This window comes from Lepidothrix coronata, unplaced genomic scaffold (genome assembly GCF_001604755.1).
Source record: "Lepidothrix coronata isolate B3197 unplaced genomic scaffold, Lepidothrix_coronata-1.0 Scaffold18, whole genome shotgun sequence".
Taxonomy (NCBI): Eukaryota; Metazoa; Chordata; class Aves; order Passeriformes; family Pipridae; genus Lepidothrix; species Lepidothrix coronata.
Genome location: NW_016690198.1, coordinates 1,469,985 through 1,488,474, shown reverse-complemented (window position 1 = coordinate 1,488,474; position 18,490 = coordinate 1,469,985). Strand labels below are relative to the sequence as shown.

The 18,490-nt window shown below is 37.8% G+C and overlaps 1 long non-coding RNA gene across 1 annotated transcript; it reads right to left on the bottom strand.

Annotated features, from left to right (window-relative positions):
• Positions 1–8,421: 8,421 nt before the first annotated feature.
• Positions 8,422–17,512, bottom strand: LOC108493678. Its single transcript, XR_001873559.1, has 4 exons — positions 17,474–17,512; positions 17,055–17,256; positions 10,253–10,345; positions 8,422–9,262 (listed from the first exon to the last, which is right to left on the bottom strand). It is a non-coding gene; the product is annotated as an uncharacterized LOC108493678 (long non-coding RNA).
• Between the last annotated feature and the right edge of the window lie 978 nt (positions 17,513–18,490).

Genomic DNA, 18,490 nt, shown 5'->3' with positions numbered 1-18,490 from the left:
GATCTTGTCTCTCTTTCCTTTTCCTTTTACTCCTAGCTCCTAGTGAATGAGACCTTGAGTGATAAATACTCATCTTTGCGCTCAAAGTTGATCTGTACCTGCAGCTTGCAAGGGAGGCTCCACACAAGTGGTAGGAAGCAGGCTCCTTCCTCCTTTTCCTTCATGTCCTCACTTAGCTGTGTTGTCCCTGCATGCATTGTCCCTGAAAAACTGTATGACAATGAGCCCAACATCCCAGTAATTTATCATCCCAGAAGTGGTTTGGAGCTATAAAAGCCACTCGTGTATGCAGTTTGCAGACAAAAGTCATTGTGAAAAGAAGGGACCTAAAATTTCTACAGTGGTAGCTCACAGATCAGTAACTCTCCTAAAAAGGTAGCCTGAATGTCCAGTGACACAATGGCTGTGTCAGTGTCCTCCAAGTGATCTTTGCATTTCGTGTTGAGAGAATAAAGCAATGAATAAAATGCTCTGGGAAAAGAGAGATATTTCCTGGGTGTTACTGCAGGCAGCGAGGATAATGCTGCTCATAGTGAGTTCAGTAACATGGTGTACTACATTTACATATTGTCATCATTCTCACAATTCAATCACACCACATTGGGAGAGTGAAAGAAAACATCATTGGATATAGCAGCAATAAGTAAATTATAAGTGTTTCTTTGTAACTGTACTTGTAGAAATTATTTGCTTTGCACGTGGTCTTCTGTACCATAACATAAAGAAAAAAATTCATCTAATGTAGATATCACAGTGGTTTTGCATATTTGTTGAATTTGTTGGCTATAGCTGCTAAGTTATGAACGAAGATACTGCTGTTGAAAAAATTGTGCTTCAAGAAAATGCTGAGGCCTGTGTTTATGACTATACATTGGCAGCAGTAAAGTATGTTAAATTAAGACTCTGTCTGGAGAGAATTAAAAAAATGGCTCCTAGTTTTCTATATTATGAACATGTTGGCCCCTTATTTGGGCAACAAGAATGAAACTGCATTGAAAACCAAGCAAGGGTGGATGGTTAACCACCAAGAACAGGAAAGAACAGGCTTTACCTTGAAGACTGTTCCAGATAAAACCAGCTTGTTAAAAAAAAAAAAAAAGCACTTAAACTTGTCTTGATTAGACACACAGCTTAATAAGTCAAAGTAACTACATTAGGCTGTTGACTTTGGGGATTCAGATTCAGATGCACTACATTTGTGGGTTTTTTAATGTGTCACTTCAATGTCAGAATCAGGCAAAAAAGATGTTTTGTTGTTAGTAAGATACGCTAATAATCAGTTAACCCTACAGAGTGTGGACCACACATTCTCGTGCAGTATATGGGGATTTAATCGTGCACTTATTTTTAAAAAGCCACTGAGTAGCATAGCTAGTGAACCAGCCATGATAGTCCTTGCCTCTTGCGTGACTGCAATGTGACCTCTAGTACGCTACGGGGAGCGGCTCTGTGATTGTACTTGTGGCAACAAATAAAGCACAACTGAACTCTAAGCCGATATTAACACTCAGCTAAATCAAATGCATTGGGTATTTTGAGATTTATGCTAATCGCTGTGAGATAATTCCCATGTTAAACTAATTACTCGGGTTGTAATGAATGGATGATATAAATAATATAGGAACCAGAATAGCAACAAAATCCCTTATTTTACAGCTGCACTCTCTGCCTCATCTGATTAACACTAAAGAAGTTACTTAAAAACTAAACAAACAAAACAAGAAGAAAGAAACCTGATTATGTATTGTAGAAATGTAGAAGACAAATAAAATATTTTTTCAAATGTAATTACTTTTAATATATGCTTGTGGAAGGTCTGATATTATGTATGCTGTCTCTGTAATTTTTGCTGTAAATAACTTGGGACAGTGAATACACTGATTTTTCTATGTCTCTGTTTAAGCATAAGACTTTGTAATGTGTTTTTTTTTAAAGAGGAAAAACATCAAAGAGCAAATTATGTACTTGCTTCCTTTAAGTGTAATGTACTCTTCAGTTTTTATGGAAACTGATTGTAATAGATAAAGCCTTTTGACCAGCTGTTGATATTTAGTGTATGCTTCTGTTTGTAACTGGGGGGAAAAAATATATGGGACCGTCAATGAAACATGATATCAGTGAGTCTGTACAGTAAGTATTGTAATAATTCCTGCAGACTGCATTTGACTAATATAGTTTGAAGACAAGTTCCGTAAGCAAGTAATGCTTCCTTACAGCATATAGATTTATGAATCCTTCTGGCATGAATTATATTAATAGAAACATTTCTTTCTTTCCAATAAGCAAAATATTTTTGTATACTTTTAATCTCTTATTCAAATTTGAGGTCAGGTCACTTATTAGCTGTAATCTGAAGCCATAACTGATCTTCACCAAATGCACATTTTAAAGATCATAATGGAAAAAAGAAATTATGTCCAGTTTATCAACAGCTATAATGCAGGCAGGAGCATAAATAACAAGCAAAGTATTTGGATGCTTTTCTGGCATCCAAATATGACTTTAATGGCTAGTATTTTGTGATTACCAATTTATAAAAAAAAAATACGTAATTAAGATAGATATTTAGATTTAAATGAAGCTTTCTAATATTTTTTAAATATTCCTAAAAATGCTTCCTTGCTTTTAGGATTAAGAGAAGAAATGATTTTTCATATACTTCCCACTTTCAAATATCTAATGTTTTTATCCTATTTCCAGTTCATTTTGTTAGAGTGAAGTGAGATGTTAAGACCCAGGATCCAAGCCCTGAGCTATTTGGTGCTTGGTTGTAGCTATATTGTTGTAAATCAATTTAATTTGAATTTTAGGGGTGTGTTGTTTTCTACTTGGTAAGCATGTTTACCACTATTGGTAATGTAGATATCACAGGAGTTGCATTGCCTGTCAAGAAGTATGATAATAAACAATCTAATAAAATATTAATAACATCAAAATTAACCACTCTCAAAAGACGAATAAAAATTCCTTTCTAAAATCAAATGCCTCATAGAGTCAACACTGATTTATTTTTTTTAATGCTCAACTCTGTAATAATTATAATGTATCTTAACTGGCTTGTAGGTGCAAAAAGCAAAACTGCAAATGAATCGTGACATACTGGGTAAAAATCTGGCTCCATTGAAACCAGCAGCAAACTGTTCACTGATTTCAACAGAGCCAGGAGTTCATCTGGCACTTTTACATCTGCAATTTTCTTCTGATCTTTCTCCCTTGTTTAATATAACTGACCTAATTTATGTGTATGTGAGTAAAAAGACAACCTGATTAATTTAGTAAGTGACCACTAAGGGTTTTATTTTTTATCATGAATTTTTAGGACCAGCATCCCTGTCAAATGAAAAGGTTCTATATTACTTTAGAATGTAATAGATTTTTGTTTTATGTCCTGTAAATTATTAGTTCAACACTGTTAGCATTCCATATTAATGCACACATGATTTTTGAATGTTTTCTGTAAATGACAATCAATGTTGATGAAATTCCTTTCTTTAATGCAAAATTAAAAAAAAAAAGAAAAAAGTAACTATAAGAAAATAAATTCTGTTGTGGGCTTTTTAAGTTGTTTTTTTTCTGTCAATTTAAACAAAATATCTGTCAGGAAAAGGTACAATGTGTGCATTTCCAAAAGAGAAAAAACCTTAACATCATGTGTCCCTGCCCACAGCAGGGAGGTTGGAACCAGATGATCTTCAAGATTCCCTTCCAACCCTAACCATTCTATGATTCTATGATCAGGAGCCCATACTTATTTTCAGTTTTTCTCTTAATGAAAGAATTAAATATATAGCATGTTGCTACATCAACTGACAACAAAATTGGCTCTGTTTTGCAATTTAAATTAGAGCTCTGCCTTTTTCAATATGGAAATCTCTATACTTATTCACTTATTCCTCTATTTATTTTGGGGAAAGCCTCAGCTCATATAAAAGCAAAACAACACAAGAAACAACTGCGTGTAGGCGAACTGCACAGTAACGTAACAGAATGTTACCTTATTTAAAAGAACACACTGAATTTAAAATCACAAATATCTCCTTTTTTTAAGTTTGTGTATGTCTAGCTGTCAAAGCTGTGGATAGTACCTTTCAAAGATACTGTCTTTTCATTTAGAGGACCCTAAATTCAAAGTAAAAGTAAATTTAAAAAGACAGTACCTAAAGGCCTCATTTTGCAAACTCTAAGGCACATGTTTATAGTGTACTGACTTCAGCAGTCTTGATACATACACTTAAAGCCGGCTATATGTTTAAATGTTTTGTTGCATCTGTGGTAAAATGACAGAGGGTAAAAAAATAATGGTTTGGAAATTGCGGGGAAAATATGGTTGTATTCCCTGAATGAAATGTGGTCATCTGAAAAAAATTCAGACAAGTGTAATAGAGAATTAATATATAAAATTCATATTTCAGACATCATGAAGCTGAACAGTTTACTAGCCATATGAAATAAATGGACTGTTGTATTTACATTATTTTGAAATGCAATTATATAAAAGCCTGACAGGGCACAACTTACTACACTGTTGTGTCAGTTAAACGACAGTGTAAATGTCAGTCTTCACAGGCCCACAACAGATTTACTCTAATGAGTATGAACTATTGTATACATTTTGCACATTGCAGGTTCTCAAAGATAAATGAATAAATATAGGCTTTCAAGAAAGACAGTGGTTAAATGCATTTTACAAAACAACATGAAATAACAACAGCTGTCAGTTCCAGAAAAATTATATACTTACAGGTGTTCACTTGATTACAAACCCATGTATCATGAGGTATCATAGATGTATTCAACCATGACTTATCATGCACTTTGTGCAACATCTTTGTAACTGTCTCATGAAATGTGACCAACATCCTAAAAATAGTCCAGCGTTTGTATTGGATAAATCAAAATCTGGCTAAGCAATTTTTCTGCATCTCTTCCTTCTTACTCCTTCACTGTTCATCTCACTTTCCACCCCCATACACATCAGAAATTTTGCAAAAAACCCTTTGAAAACTGGATTGCACATAGCTTTAGGAGGACAAAGACTGACTTATTCTGCTGCAGGTGGAGCTGTAATTTTGGTATTATAAGCCTTGCATCTGTTCCTGGAAAATGTTTGCCTACTTTCCTAATTATACAGGAGTTTTATCGTAGTTTTAATGGTATGCATATATGAGAGAAGTGAGATTTACAGGAGACTTAAGAGGTTCAGTTAGTCCTAATTGAAGGGACTCTGATCTCAGAAGGGTTTAATTCCAATTATATTGAACAGTCTAGTAAAAATATTATCTCCCCCTACAGACATGCATTAAACGTGTGTATGTAGTTATGATTCTTGAAAAATCTGAGCAAGTCTTTCATCTAGGCATTTTGAATAACTTAGGGCAATTGTGATGATCTTCAGGTGTCCATAGAAGGTCTAAGCACACAACATCCATACTTCATATGAAAGCCTGGAATTTTGCATGTATGAAAGTAAATTGATTGGACACTATCAGTGATTTAGAAATAATTGCTGTGATTTCCCTTCAAAATCCTCACAACAATAACTGCATTACAGAGCTTAAGAGAGTACTTCAATGATCAGTAGATTCAGCCCGGTCCTAGTAAAGCTGTTGTGTAAGACTCTTCCATTTCAACTAATTAACCAATAGCAATTTGGGGCAAATGCTGAATCTGTCTGCAATTTCTTCAGATTAATTAAGAAAAGGGGCCTTATCAGAGGGCTTTAAAAATTGCATCCTCCATCCCACTATTTTTTTTGCGTTTTGGCATTCAAAAATGCATTCAGTTATAAAGACAGCATCGCTAAAATTGCCGCTGTGGTTGATAAGCTCTGCAACACTCCTCTAAATGACAGGCAAGGTTTAGTATGCTTCTTTGTGACAGCTGATGACTAAACTCTATGAAGTTTATGCTGGTATTACTCCCTTACTAATGAAATTTACTGTTGACTTAGAGGTTAGGTCTGTCATTTATTGGGCTTGTAATTTCCACTGCTTCCCCAGTTTTTTCTCAGGCAGTGCAGTCACTGTTATACCAAATGGAAGATAAAAGAGCTGATGGTGAGGTCACGATGTTAGGAGACAGCTCATCCTACCTTCACCTACTGTAAGAGGCCATGCTGCCCTAATCACTATGTCCATCTTCTCAATACAAAAGAAGGAGGAAATTTAATTTATTTTTTCCGGGTTGCAAACTATGTTTGTGCACAGTGCTTCATATTAAATATTTCTGGAGACACTTCCATACATGTGAGGGAGAATAGAAGATTTCTCCCTTTTGTTCCTCAGCTCATGTGTTTGCCTGCTATGAATGTTGAACTGCCACTATTTCTGTCTCTTCTAGAGGTCCTTTACTGCCATATTATTAATGATCTTCTCTACCCTTGCTGTTTCATAACATAGAGGAGGTTGAAAGGCATACTTTTGAAGAGTCCCTGGCGAGTTAGTGGCATTAGCTTGGATGCGCTTTTTAAACTCAAACCCTATACAAAGAAATCAAGACCTCCTCCATGAAAATAAAGCTAAACATATGCTTAAATAACTGCCTGAATGTAGTTACCCATGTACCTTCAGGAAGTGCAGAACATTTTAGCAGTCAAAAGTTGTGCAGACAAATGCAGCTTTAAGAAATTAACATTTTTCAGTCTCCAAAACCTAAATCAAGATACTATTATACAGATAACCGAGAAGCCTACTGGAAAATGAGAACACCAAGTTTAAACACTATATTTTGAGTCTGACTCATTTTAGGCAACAGATAATTTGACATCTGTATACATATTTAGCTATTCCTTGTCACTTTTGAGGTATAAGCACTGTCTTTGTCTTTAAGGTTTTCGGATGTTATCAAATAAACACATACTATCTTGTCAATCACTACCTCATTATCTTGCTGTCATTTCTGTTGTTAATGAAATACACTCCTGTCTCTGCAGTGAGTTATTTTTCCAGTCTCTCAGAGTGACTTGTTCTGTGCAGGTTAGTCTGAACTGTAACAGCTTTTACATCCTTAAGGGCAAATCCTGCAGTTCTGTGATTTCACTGAAACAGCATGCTGAGAACCTGTGGCTGTTCACAAATCAGGATTTAAAGTTGTCACTCCTAACCTTCAATGCTGCATGCTAAAGGATACCCAGCTGTACTAAAATATGCATCATTAACACCTCCTTCAAACACTAGCAAAGCAGAGATATCATGCCTTCTACACACTAGTGAACCAAGCTAATAGATTTCAAAATCTTTCTATGAAAAAGGAAATTTAAACTTGTCAATTTTCTTTTAATTTGATAACATGCAGTGAGTGCAATGAAAGTATGCTTTGCACTTTCAGACGTGTTGAACCTTAAGCCCCCTACACAAGATGTTATATGCCAAAACCAATTTGAGGGCATTTGTGACTGAAGCTAAAAAAAGGGTATATGGTCAAAAGGATAAAAAAATGCAATTAGAATTAGATCCAGCATTTAAAACTCTCCCATGGGCAGAGTCTTTCAAGTCTTTCAGAGTGTTGGGCTGTGTAATTGCCCCTGTGGCAGTGCTTTTTAGCCTTGGAAGGGGGCTGTAAACAGAAGGCCCTGAAACAACATTCACTGAACATGGGTTAAATTCTACTTATTAAATTTAGGTTACTTCATCAAGTAGTTTTCATAGTGACCTGCTTCTCAACTGCAGCCCCGATAGCCCATAAAGATAGGGGTGTATAGCATCATTCACCTGAAACTAAAAGAAACATTAGAAGAAACATTCACTTCATCACATCTGGCTGAATACCTCCATGCATATGCTGCAGCCCCAGTAGCTAGACAGTATGGTTGGATCGTCATGGAAACATCTGGGTAAGTTGTTTAATGCTTTGGTCTCAGAGACTGTGTGCCATGTAACTCAGCTACAGGTTTGGCTCATCAATGCCACTGGGAGACTGGGTAACATTCCTGAATAAGTCACAACACTGTTCCTCCTTCCCTGTGTTTTTCAGTTTGTTGAGAAGCAGCTGAGGGAGCTGGTGGTGGTTAGCCTGGAGAAAAGGAGGCTCAGTGGGGACCTTATTGTTCTCTACAACTACCTGAAAGGAGGTTGCAGCCAGGTGGGTGTCAGTCTCTTCTCCCAAGTAAAAAGTAAGAGGTTGAGGAAATGTCCATAAGCTGTGCCAGAGGAGGTGTAGATTGGATTTTAGGAGAAAGTTCTTCACTGAAAGAATGATCAGTCATTGGAACAGGCTGCCCAGGGAAGTGGTGGAATCCCGTTTCCTTGAAGTACTTAAAAAGCATGTGGATGTGGCATGTGGGGACACAGTTTAGTGCTGAACACAGTGGTGGTGGGTTAATGGTTGGATTCAATGATCTTAAAGGTCTTTTTCAGCCCTAATAATTCCACCATTTTATGTTCTCCAGCATTGCCTGCTCTCTCAGTGGGCAAAGATGAATTGCAGTTTTTGGACCAACATGTCCCAAAGGGTCTTTCATTCTTCTCATTAACTCTAATATAAGAATTTTGTCTCTGGTCCTAATCTTTTGATGAAAGAAGCTGGAGGCATTTAAATCTCTCAGGTCACCAGCATCCATGAGCCCTTTTCTGGGTGTTATTGATTGTGGGAATGGCAGCAGGGAATGTGTGCTGGTCCCTACACCATGTGGTTCACAGGCTGATAAATTAAACACAGCCCTCGTCATCTCTCACACTGAGATTTTCTAGGAAGTACCAGTCAGAGCTTTTAGGTTGCACTATATCAAGAGAGGCTCCTCCTAGAGCATATAATGTCCTTGCAGATGCCAAAATGAGCCAATGAGCACAGTAGTTCTGCTCAATAACTAGGGCAATGCTGAGCAGGAATCTCTGGTTCATGTGGATCCAAATGGAAGCATACAATGGCCTCTTCTGACCACAGCATCTATGGAGGAAGTTGATGCCTATGTCGAAAGGCTTCAGTCTAAGAATGGCCAAGTTATCATAAAGACTCCTAAGGTGCTTAAACTTCAGTTTTGTCTTCATCCCATCTCCTGGATTCTTTCCAAGTCACAGAGTCAGAAATATTTAACAGCATGAGAGGGCACAGGAAAACAGCTAGGAAATAAAGTAGACAGCACAGTATCTGGAAGGGTGAGGACTCTAATATGTCCCCGCAAATGTGGAACAGACAGTTTCACTGGCCAGCTCTTATTTCTTCACCTTCCACTGCTAGGAAAACAAAACTCTCCTCTCACTGCACCTTCATCAGAGAAGAACAATTGCCCCAAATTTAATGCAGTCCATATTCAAACCAAGTTTGCCTGGAAACAAGAGACAACAAGGTTTTTAGGCTGATGTTATTAGTAGTCTACAATAGACATTAAAGAATTTCGCAGGAAAAAATAAGAAGAAAAAAAACCCCAAACTAAATCCAGTCTTTTTAGTCATAAGCTTACAATTAATAAAGAAATAAATACATCTGGTTGACTATCACCTTCAAAAGCCTTGAAAGAAAATAGGTTGCATTCACAGTGGTATTAATCATACTCAATCTATTTCCCCCTCAGTGCGAATCAGAGCAGTTTTCAGCTAACAAGAAAGGGTGCTCCACTTGAGCCGACAAACCCTATTCCCCCTGACAGGAGAGCCACTTAGCATGGCGTTACCATCATTACATCCCAAGGTTAAAGGCAATGAAACTCCAGGAGTGACAAAGTCAAATCAGTTCAATTGTCTGATTGTTCATACTCATGAAGTGGTGAGGCTGGCAGGGGATCCAGCATAAAACTTAGGACTTTCCAGAGGAGCTCCTTTAAGGTAATTCATTGCCCTCTGCAGTAGCTTAAATCAGAATGGTCACAGTAAATGTGGCTCCCGACATTTATTAAGAGCAATATTAGCAGTAGCCAGCTGCTAAGCCAGATGTCAAAGGTGCATTAAGAGCACTTTGTTTTGATCTAAATCATTCTGAAGAAGTAGAATGGATTTGGCTTTGAGCAATGCAATAAAAAAAGATTGTGATTAATGAAGCAGTACAAGTTAATAACATAGGTTGACTCCCGCTTCCTTCTCTCCAGTATTTTCACTGTCCAAAAGCAGTTGTTTTACTTGCCAGCCTTACCAGGGACACGTAAAATGTTAATCATCAATCTGTGGGCCATTAAAGAAGTAGTTTTTGTTTTCTCAGCTTGAAAACCAAGGGGGAAGGATAATAGGTTTGGTAAACCGAGCTGTTCAGATAATGGAGAAATTCAAAGAAAAGCTATCATAGAGTCAGCATGGGAGCTTGGTGCCATTATCCTTTTACTAACCTGACTTCAGAATGTAGGTAGGGACTGGAATTCAGGATTGAGACAGAGGAAAAAAGCCTTTCTCTTTCCCAAGATGTTCTAATTCAGCATGGCCTGGAACAGCAAGAGAAGATAAAAGTATTTTATTCCTTGTGTCTTATCGTTTGAACAGAGGGCACACAGTCAGAAATAACTAATTAATGTCTGCATTTTTGGACTTTACACTAAGTAATGAAGTAAAATTCATGCAACTGCAAATTCAAGATAGAAAAATAAATAGAATACAGAACCCAGTAAATTGTGCGTATTTATAACAAGAAGTGATGAGTAGAGCTCTCTCTGTTCTTTAGATGGATGCAGAGACCATCATGCACAGAAAACATTTTTGCATAAGCTTGAGCTTGGAAAATGGAAGTGACTGACAGTATTTTGAACAAGCTTCATACAGTTCTATAAAACATTTTGTAGTCTGTGTTTGAACATCAGTTGCGCTTTTCCAAGGAGAGGAAGAGGATGTAAAGACATCAAGAATTACTGAGGGGAAAGTTCCAGGGAAAAAAAAAAAAAAAAGAAAAAATGTTTTTCACACCTACCAGCCGCTCTTTAAAAGTTATTTATTTATTTATTTATTTATTTATTTTGTGTATTATACATTGTATTTGAGAGCTCATTAGCAAAAAGCTTCAGCTGCTCCAAAAAAACCACTGTAGCCCACTTTGAAAGTTGCTGGAGTAAATTCATCTGAAAATATAGCCATTACAGAAATTCTATTATCACATCAGAAGAGCTTACTTTAGCATGTCCCTGAATGAAAGGACATGCTTACAGGAAAGGTTTAGGTTCAGGTGGAGTTAGCTAACTGTGAGGCTGTGCTTCCTAATGTTGCAAGGCTGGAAGTAAAAGATCTTCACCTTTCCCCTTCTCACAAACTTTGCTTTCTTAGTATTTCCATATATTTTTGGTCTTTTCCTCAATTAGATAATAAACATCCATCAGGACTTTTGGGTTTGCTGTGGTTTTGAGGTTTGGCTGCAGGTGGTATTATTAGGGTTTTTTTGTTTGGTTTTCCTTTTTTTGGTAAGACACATGCTTGCTAAAGGAAAGGTAATTTTACAGTACCTTAATTGGAAAGCTGGCACCAGCACTGTCTATAATTTATTCCATGTTGTGGAGCCTACATGGTTCAATTAGATGTCATTGTTGTACCCTTAATTTCCATTTTCTGAGGAGAAGAAGGTTGAGATCTCTTTTTAAGCTCATATTTCCCTGTCCAGAGTTTCCCAAGCACTTGGGCCATAAACTCTCTTATAGGTGGATTAATCTATGAAGAAGGGATTTGTACCCAAATGTAGAAAAACACCAAATTTGCAGTTTATAATCTAATTTCCTAACAACAGGCGTAAGAGTCTCCAAAACCCCTTGTGACAGGAATTTTATTGTTGTTGTTGGTTTTGTTTTTGTGGGGTTTTTTTGGTACCATTGAGTCTCCTTACTTATAAGAAAACAAAAACAAAAATCTAAACTCTAAGCTATTGGAGTAGTTGTTTATGTATACAGTCCTGGGTGGATCTAGTGCCAAGAAGCTATGGGATATGAGATTTGCCAAAACGTAATCCAGTTTTCTCATAGTTCAAGTCCAACCTCACATAAGCAGCAGTATTTGGAAATCAGGCGCAACCACTGTGCAAGTTGTCTGCCTGATCCTAAAAATGGAACAAAAGGTTTTAGCACTCCAGTTAACAGAGATCAAATCAAAAGGTTAAGCTTTGCCAGATAACAGTACATGTTTCTGTTTGAAAAAGTGCTTTTTTACCCTCTGTGTTACTTCAAAAAAGAGGTGGCTGTTTAATTTGTCTACCCTTATGGAACAGAGATATCAGCAAAAGATGGTTTAGTCACTTGGTCCTACCATAAGTATCTGAGTGTAGAAATTTCCTCCCTGGGCATTTAAATGCAATCTGTAATGAGGAGTACAACAGATTTTTAATATTTTTCAGCAGAAAATGAAGAGCAGTATGTGTTACTCCTGCTTTACATGCATGAAGAGACCAATTTGATCCTAAAGTCTTATTTACAACAGTTTTAGAGTAAGAAAAATGGCAAATAAAGAAGCAATGAGATCTGGCAAAAAAAGCATGTGGAAGCTTCATGAAATGATTGATGTATGGGTACTTCACTGTTTATTACCGGGGTGTTGGCTTAACTAAAGTAGATTTCCTGGAGAGCGAAGGTTTCTCTTGTGCTCTAGAAGGAACTGTGTGTGCTGCTCCTTTCAGGTTTAAGGGGCTTGACAAAAAGAAGGTCATGTAGGTAGACCTACCTGTAGTAAGGATTCTGTTCAAGGTACACCATTCCATAAAGGACAGAGAGAGAATGCTTGATATCTGCCAAAGTAAAGCATTCATGTGCTGATTAACATTCTGGTCACACTTGGAACATTGAATAGAAGGATTTTCATTCCTGTGGTAAATGATCCTGTTTCACAGGAGCAAGTGGGACATTCTGATGCTGACCCTGAGAGAGAGTTTACATTCAGCTTGATCAAGAAAACAGTACCGATATTGTTGTAATAAGAGTTAGAGCACTTACAGCAGGTGTTGACTGGAAGACAGCAATCCCAATGAAACAGCTGAGAAAGAAATTTCAAGGGAGGGTTCAGGAGAGACAAAGGAAATGATGCTGCCTGCTAAGGATTACATTCCTTTTTTTTTCAGTCCCGTACAGCATATTAGTCCATTTCTAGCTGGCAAGGAATGGTATGAAGGACCATATAAAACAAAGATTGTGGGTAAGAGCAATAGTCTGAGACTGAAGTGAAGGAGATTAGTAAGGGAGGTTGTGGAAGAGCCTTGAAATACCTCCCATTAATTATAAAGTTATGCAAGAGTAAGCCTTCTATCATAACAGTGCCACCCGCTAAGGAAACTAAGGCCTGATGCCCACCTAATGGCCGTCAATCATAGTAAATAAAAATATTTAGTGGCTGTGCAGTAATTACAGTTGTGCAGCCCTGAAATGCTGGTCTCCAGTTCTTCCTCCTAGTAATCAAACACAGTTGATTGAGAAAAACACAAAACTTAACTATTCTTGTGCTAATATATTTGAAGCTTCCATGGATCTGGAGTAACATTTAAAAGCCACAAAAAGCACAATTTCATCCTTATTCACATAAATAATTGTGTTATATTAATTAAATGGGAGCAAGAATGTATGCTAGTGAAAGTAATTATCTGAAATTTGCTGGCACACAGAGGGTAAATAGCCAGCTGTCTGACTTCTCCCTTGGCATCTCAAAGGTTTCCAATTAGTATACACATTTGTTCAGAGGAAAAAGACAGCAAATCTATTCTGGGTTGAAACAGCCTATGCAATTTGTTTCATAGTGATCTAGTATGTATTTAAAGGCTAGTAATATAGATGTGTCTACACAAATTTGATCTGTACATCAGAGCCCTCCACACACTGCTGTACACACTAGGGCACAGTAGTAGGCTTTTCTTCACAGGCATATTTGCAGTGAGAGTCCTATAATTGTAATATACTTGTCAGAGCAAAGTAACTACAAGAGTTGATGATGTGTGTGAGGAGTGATAATTGTCTAACTTGAGGAGAGGCATATTTTTCCAGTTTTGATCTTGTCTTTTGCAGTGGCTACATATTTGCATTTTATCAGACTACACTTGAATCATCTAGAACACGATTGGTGTTCCATAAGTAAAAGTTTATTAAAGCAAAGGAAACATTAAAATCCAAGGAAGTGTTAGTCAAGTACGTAACACATAGGAGAGTTGAAGCTTCTAACAGGACTTGAAGTAGAAGCTTTTCTTTCTGCCTGGGTGAAAATCTACCATACAATGCAAGACATCTGACAAAATATTTGGAATGTTGTTGAATTCAGGAAAGAAAAGGATTTACATATCTGATACAAATCAAGGTAATAAATACAAGTTGGCTTGAAACTGGGTGGTGTTCTTTGAAATAGAGAATATTTTGTATTTTTTTATATTGTGACTGTGCTGTTAATGTCCTTTCTAGATGGTACCACCTGTTGCACTTCTAGCTGGAATATATACATGTTCCTTAGGCTTATGATGAAAGACTATATCTTTGCTTGAAGATATCTGTGATTTTCTGTGGCTCGGTTTTATTATGGTAAGGCTATTTTTACTTATGCAGAATACACAGGGGTCATAAAAGTTTTGCTAGGTTGGCTAGTCTTGAAATCAAAACAGTTGAGAGAATCATGTAGGTCTACATGAGCCAGTAGGGCCAGTTTCAGCTGACAAAAGATGGTCAGTCACTAGCACTCATGCAGAGTGGATCACAGAGACTGCACCTACTGTATAATTAACAGACCAAGCAGCAGAGAACCTCAGTGATTCTGCCAGAAGTACTCATGTTGTATTTAAATACCTCTGAAGAATCTACCTGATGGAAAGTAATTCTGTTCTTTAAGCAAGAGGTGCAGTACTTCACAGCAAATTCTTCCATCATTCAAATATTAAGTTAATCTCATGTTTGGCTTTGTAGAAAGTTAATACAATATTAATAGATTAAGATTTAGTCTGGATTCTGAAGGTTGTATTAGACAAACCACTAAAAGTATTTTAAGCACCTAAGTAATTCTGATACTCTTACATTTTATAATGGAAGAGTTAGATATTCTGGTTTAGATATTATTGTGTCTTCACTAGGTATTTTTTCTTCAGAGTGAATGATGGAAATTTTTGGAAATTCTGATAGAACACAAAAAACATGAATGCAAGTGGGTCTTAGGGGAGAGGTAAACATCAGGAAAGGTTCAGAGAGAGGATTAGACAGCTAAAGGGGCAGATATTTTACTTGAACACTGAAGTCTAGGTTTAAATCCTGGCTCCACTGAAGTCAATGGCAAAGTTGTGGACTTCCTTTAGGCCTGCTTTTTAATGTAAATAGTGTAAAAATTATGTCCTTAATGAGCAATGACATCTTGAGAGTCCTCAGTTCAGAAGATTGAAATGCTGAGTTTTCAGCTGCAGTGAGACACTAGAGTAGGACAGAGACTCCACATGCCAGTCATCAGACAGCCTGCCTCAGAGCTGGTGACCTCAGGAATTGCAGCTACCTGGTCTGGCTTCGTATTAATGTTCATAAGAAATTAGTTGCAGACTACCTGTCCTAGTCAATATAATGAGATTAAGCTCCAACATATTTTGGTGCTCAGACATTACTGAGACAGCTGCCAGGCTCTACTGTTCAGATGTCATAAAGTTTCAACACACTGGCGTATTTTAAATCTCAAAATCCAGATGTGAGAGCAGGGGCACTAATTGAGATTATATCCTGTCACCACCTCTAGTATTGTTATGGATGCAGTCTACAGCTGGGTCACTGCACTGTTCTGCTGCTTAGGATGCAACAGGATCATTTACTTCTTCAATACAAAGGACTCATATGAGGTCAATTACTCCTTCAGTTAATTATTCAGGGACAATATGAAAATAAATATTAATCTGTGTCCCACATTTGGGCTCAGGAGTCATGAGCCCATAGCACAATTTCTGTCCCAGTTTGCCACTCATAAAACACTGGTAAAAATTAATAGTTATATTCAATTTAGCTGAAATGTCCTATCACTAACAATCCTTAGAGTGATTACATAAAGTCCTAAAGACTTTTCTCACTGGACCTGACTAGATCATCTGTGGCCAGCACTGAGTATCTGGAGGTCAATGCTTGTTTATGGTTCAACGTTCAACCAATATCAATCATTGACCCAATTCAGAGAAAAAGAACATCCAAAAGTTAGTGAAATATGTGTAGAGCCCAGACAGAGACTAGTTCTGACCTATTTTTATATGTAGACATGTTAAATCTACTTGCACAAAAACTTCCAGTTTTGTCAGGATAATTTAATTATTATTCCAGATTGCTGGTCAGATGCAACAGATATCAATCTATCTATTACCTATGCTGCTTGAGGATTATCTGAGGTCAGCTATTGAGCCACAGTTTGGTAGTGGAAGTAAATAAAGTTAAGTAAGTGAAAATTTTCACACTTAAAGACATATTCAGGTGAAATACTACCTCAGTCTTCTGCTGAGGAGAATAAAGGAGATCAAACATTGACAAATTCTGTGATCTAAGGTTCTTTGAAGTAACATGTTGATACAGATCTCCCCACAGCTATTGTAAGAAAACTCCCCTCTTTGATCATCTAGGAGCTGCCCTGGCAGTCACACTTGCTCTACCTGAGCTAGGACTGAGGCCCCTTCGCGGCTAAACTCACCACATTCACACTGTCAGACCAGGTTGCCTTACTGGCTCGACCCTAGGTTTCCCACCCATAGCAGAGTTTCCAATTTCCCAATCCTTAAAATAATTTAATCTTCATGCAATAACTAACAAAATAACAGCTTGAGCTGAGAGCATCCAAGGAAGGACCCCAAACAAAGGAAACCCTGGGCTTTTGTACCCTTACAGTCTATGCATGGTAAAGTCTGGGGATTGTGAGCTCCTGCTGTCTCCGAGTATCCAGTCACCTGGCCGGCACCACAGTTCCTTTTTTGTCCAAACGGTCAGCAGTTCATAGCCTCTTGCTTTGGGCTTGGGCTCAGCCTCAGCCTTCTGCTCCCCAGAGCTCAACCTGCAGCTCACACACTGAGCTACCAGCCCTAAATTATTCCCCAACAGCTGTCAGTAAAGGGCAGCTATTGTGAGATTTAGTTTGCTCTTTGGGATTAACAGAGATCAGTTCCCATCATATCTGTATACAGAGCAGTTAGCTGCAGTCAAGTACAACTGCACTGCCTTGAACAAAGACCATGAAAATGGAAAGACTTACCTGTTTTTGTATTAAGTGATTACCTGAGATTGAGCACAGGAATTCAGGCACAGCCTGGAATTCATGCTGCCTCTTATCTTGGGAGCTGAGGCCCTTGAGCTTGCTTTTTTGTCAGCATCTGCTCCATGGCTAGACCCTGACCTGTAGCCTCTGCTTCATGGCTTGACATCAGACCTTCAACACTGTCTGGCAATTGGAGCTGCTAGCAACAAGAAATACGTTACCGGCATGGGTGAAGCCAGCACAAATTGTAGCCAGGGTCTTCTAGGAGCCCCACAGTAAGAGGTGCAGTAGACACAGGTTGAAACAAAGGAAATTACAATTAGATACATTAATAAAAAACAAGAGTGATCAATTACTGAAACTGGCTGCTGAGAAAAATTGTGAAATCTCCTTTGTTGGAAAAAAGCAAAATTTACCTGGCAAAGGGTGTGAACACCATCTAATGTAAATGCTTTGTGCAGAGATGATGCTTTGTGCAGAACTAGATGAACTTCAAATGACACATACAGATTGAGCTCATTTACTTTTATATGAACCAAGGATGGTCCTGGGTGTCATTTGCTCTCCAGAGATTGTCTGAGGTCAATGGGAATTGTAATTAGATGCACAAAGGTCATTGAAACTCAGATGATTCCCGTTGCCTGACCAGGGGTCATCTCAGGTCAACCTGAGAGACAATAATCTATTCAAGGAGACATGTAAGGTCAATCACAATCCTTATTTCCTGCCTAGCATCTAAAGTCTAGTTTCAATACTGTGAATTTCACTGGGGTAATCTGAGGTATAACTAAGTATGAATTCAACGTGAAAATACCCCACATATTTTGTCTAGGGTCATCTGAGATTAACTTGATATGCAAACAGTTGACAGGGTACCATTTGACATCAGCTAAGTCCTTGTATGGTGAACAGAAATCAATTGACATGAACCTGAGATCCAGTTAGATCTCTAGAGGTAGTTTCAGGCTTTTGCAACCTGACGTCATTTGACATCAACATGAGAGCCACTTGTCTATTCAGAGGTGTTATGATCTGATTAGTGACAGATGCCTCTGCCCGAATCAGGGTTCAAATGAGAGCAAATGCCAGTTCAACAATACTGACTTTATTTTGTAACATTAAGTGTGTAGAGGAAAGAGAAAGGGACAAGAAGAAAGAGAGAAAAAGAGAAAGAGAGAAAGAGAGAAAAAGAGAGAAAGAGAGAAAAAGAGAGAAAGGGAAAAGGAGAGAGATAGCACAAGCAAAAAATAGTCACTACTCATGGATCCAGCGGCATCCCATTGGTCCTTGTTCACCCCGAGCTTCTCAGTGGTGGGGCAGTGGAACCCAGTTCATTCTTCTGTTAGTACATCTGGCGCAGAGAGAGATGCTCAAAGTCCACCGCTGACTATCAAATCTTCTTGCCATTTATATCCTTTAGCAAACAAAGGAAT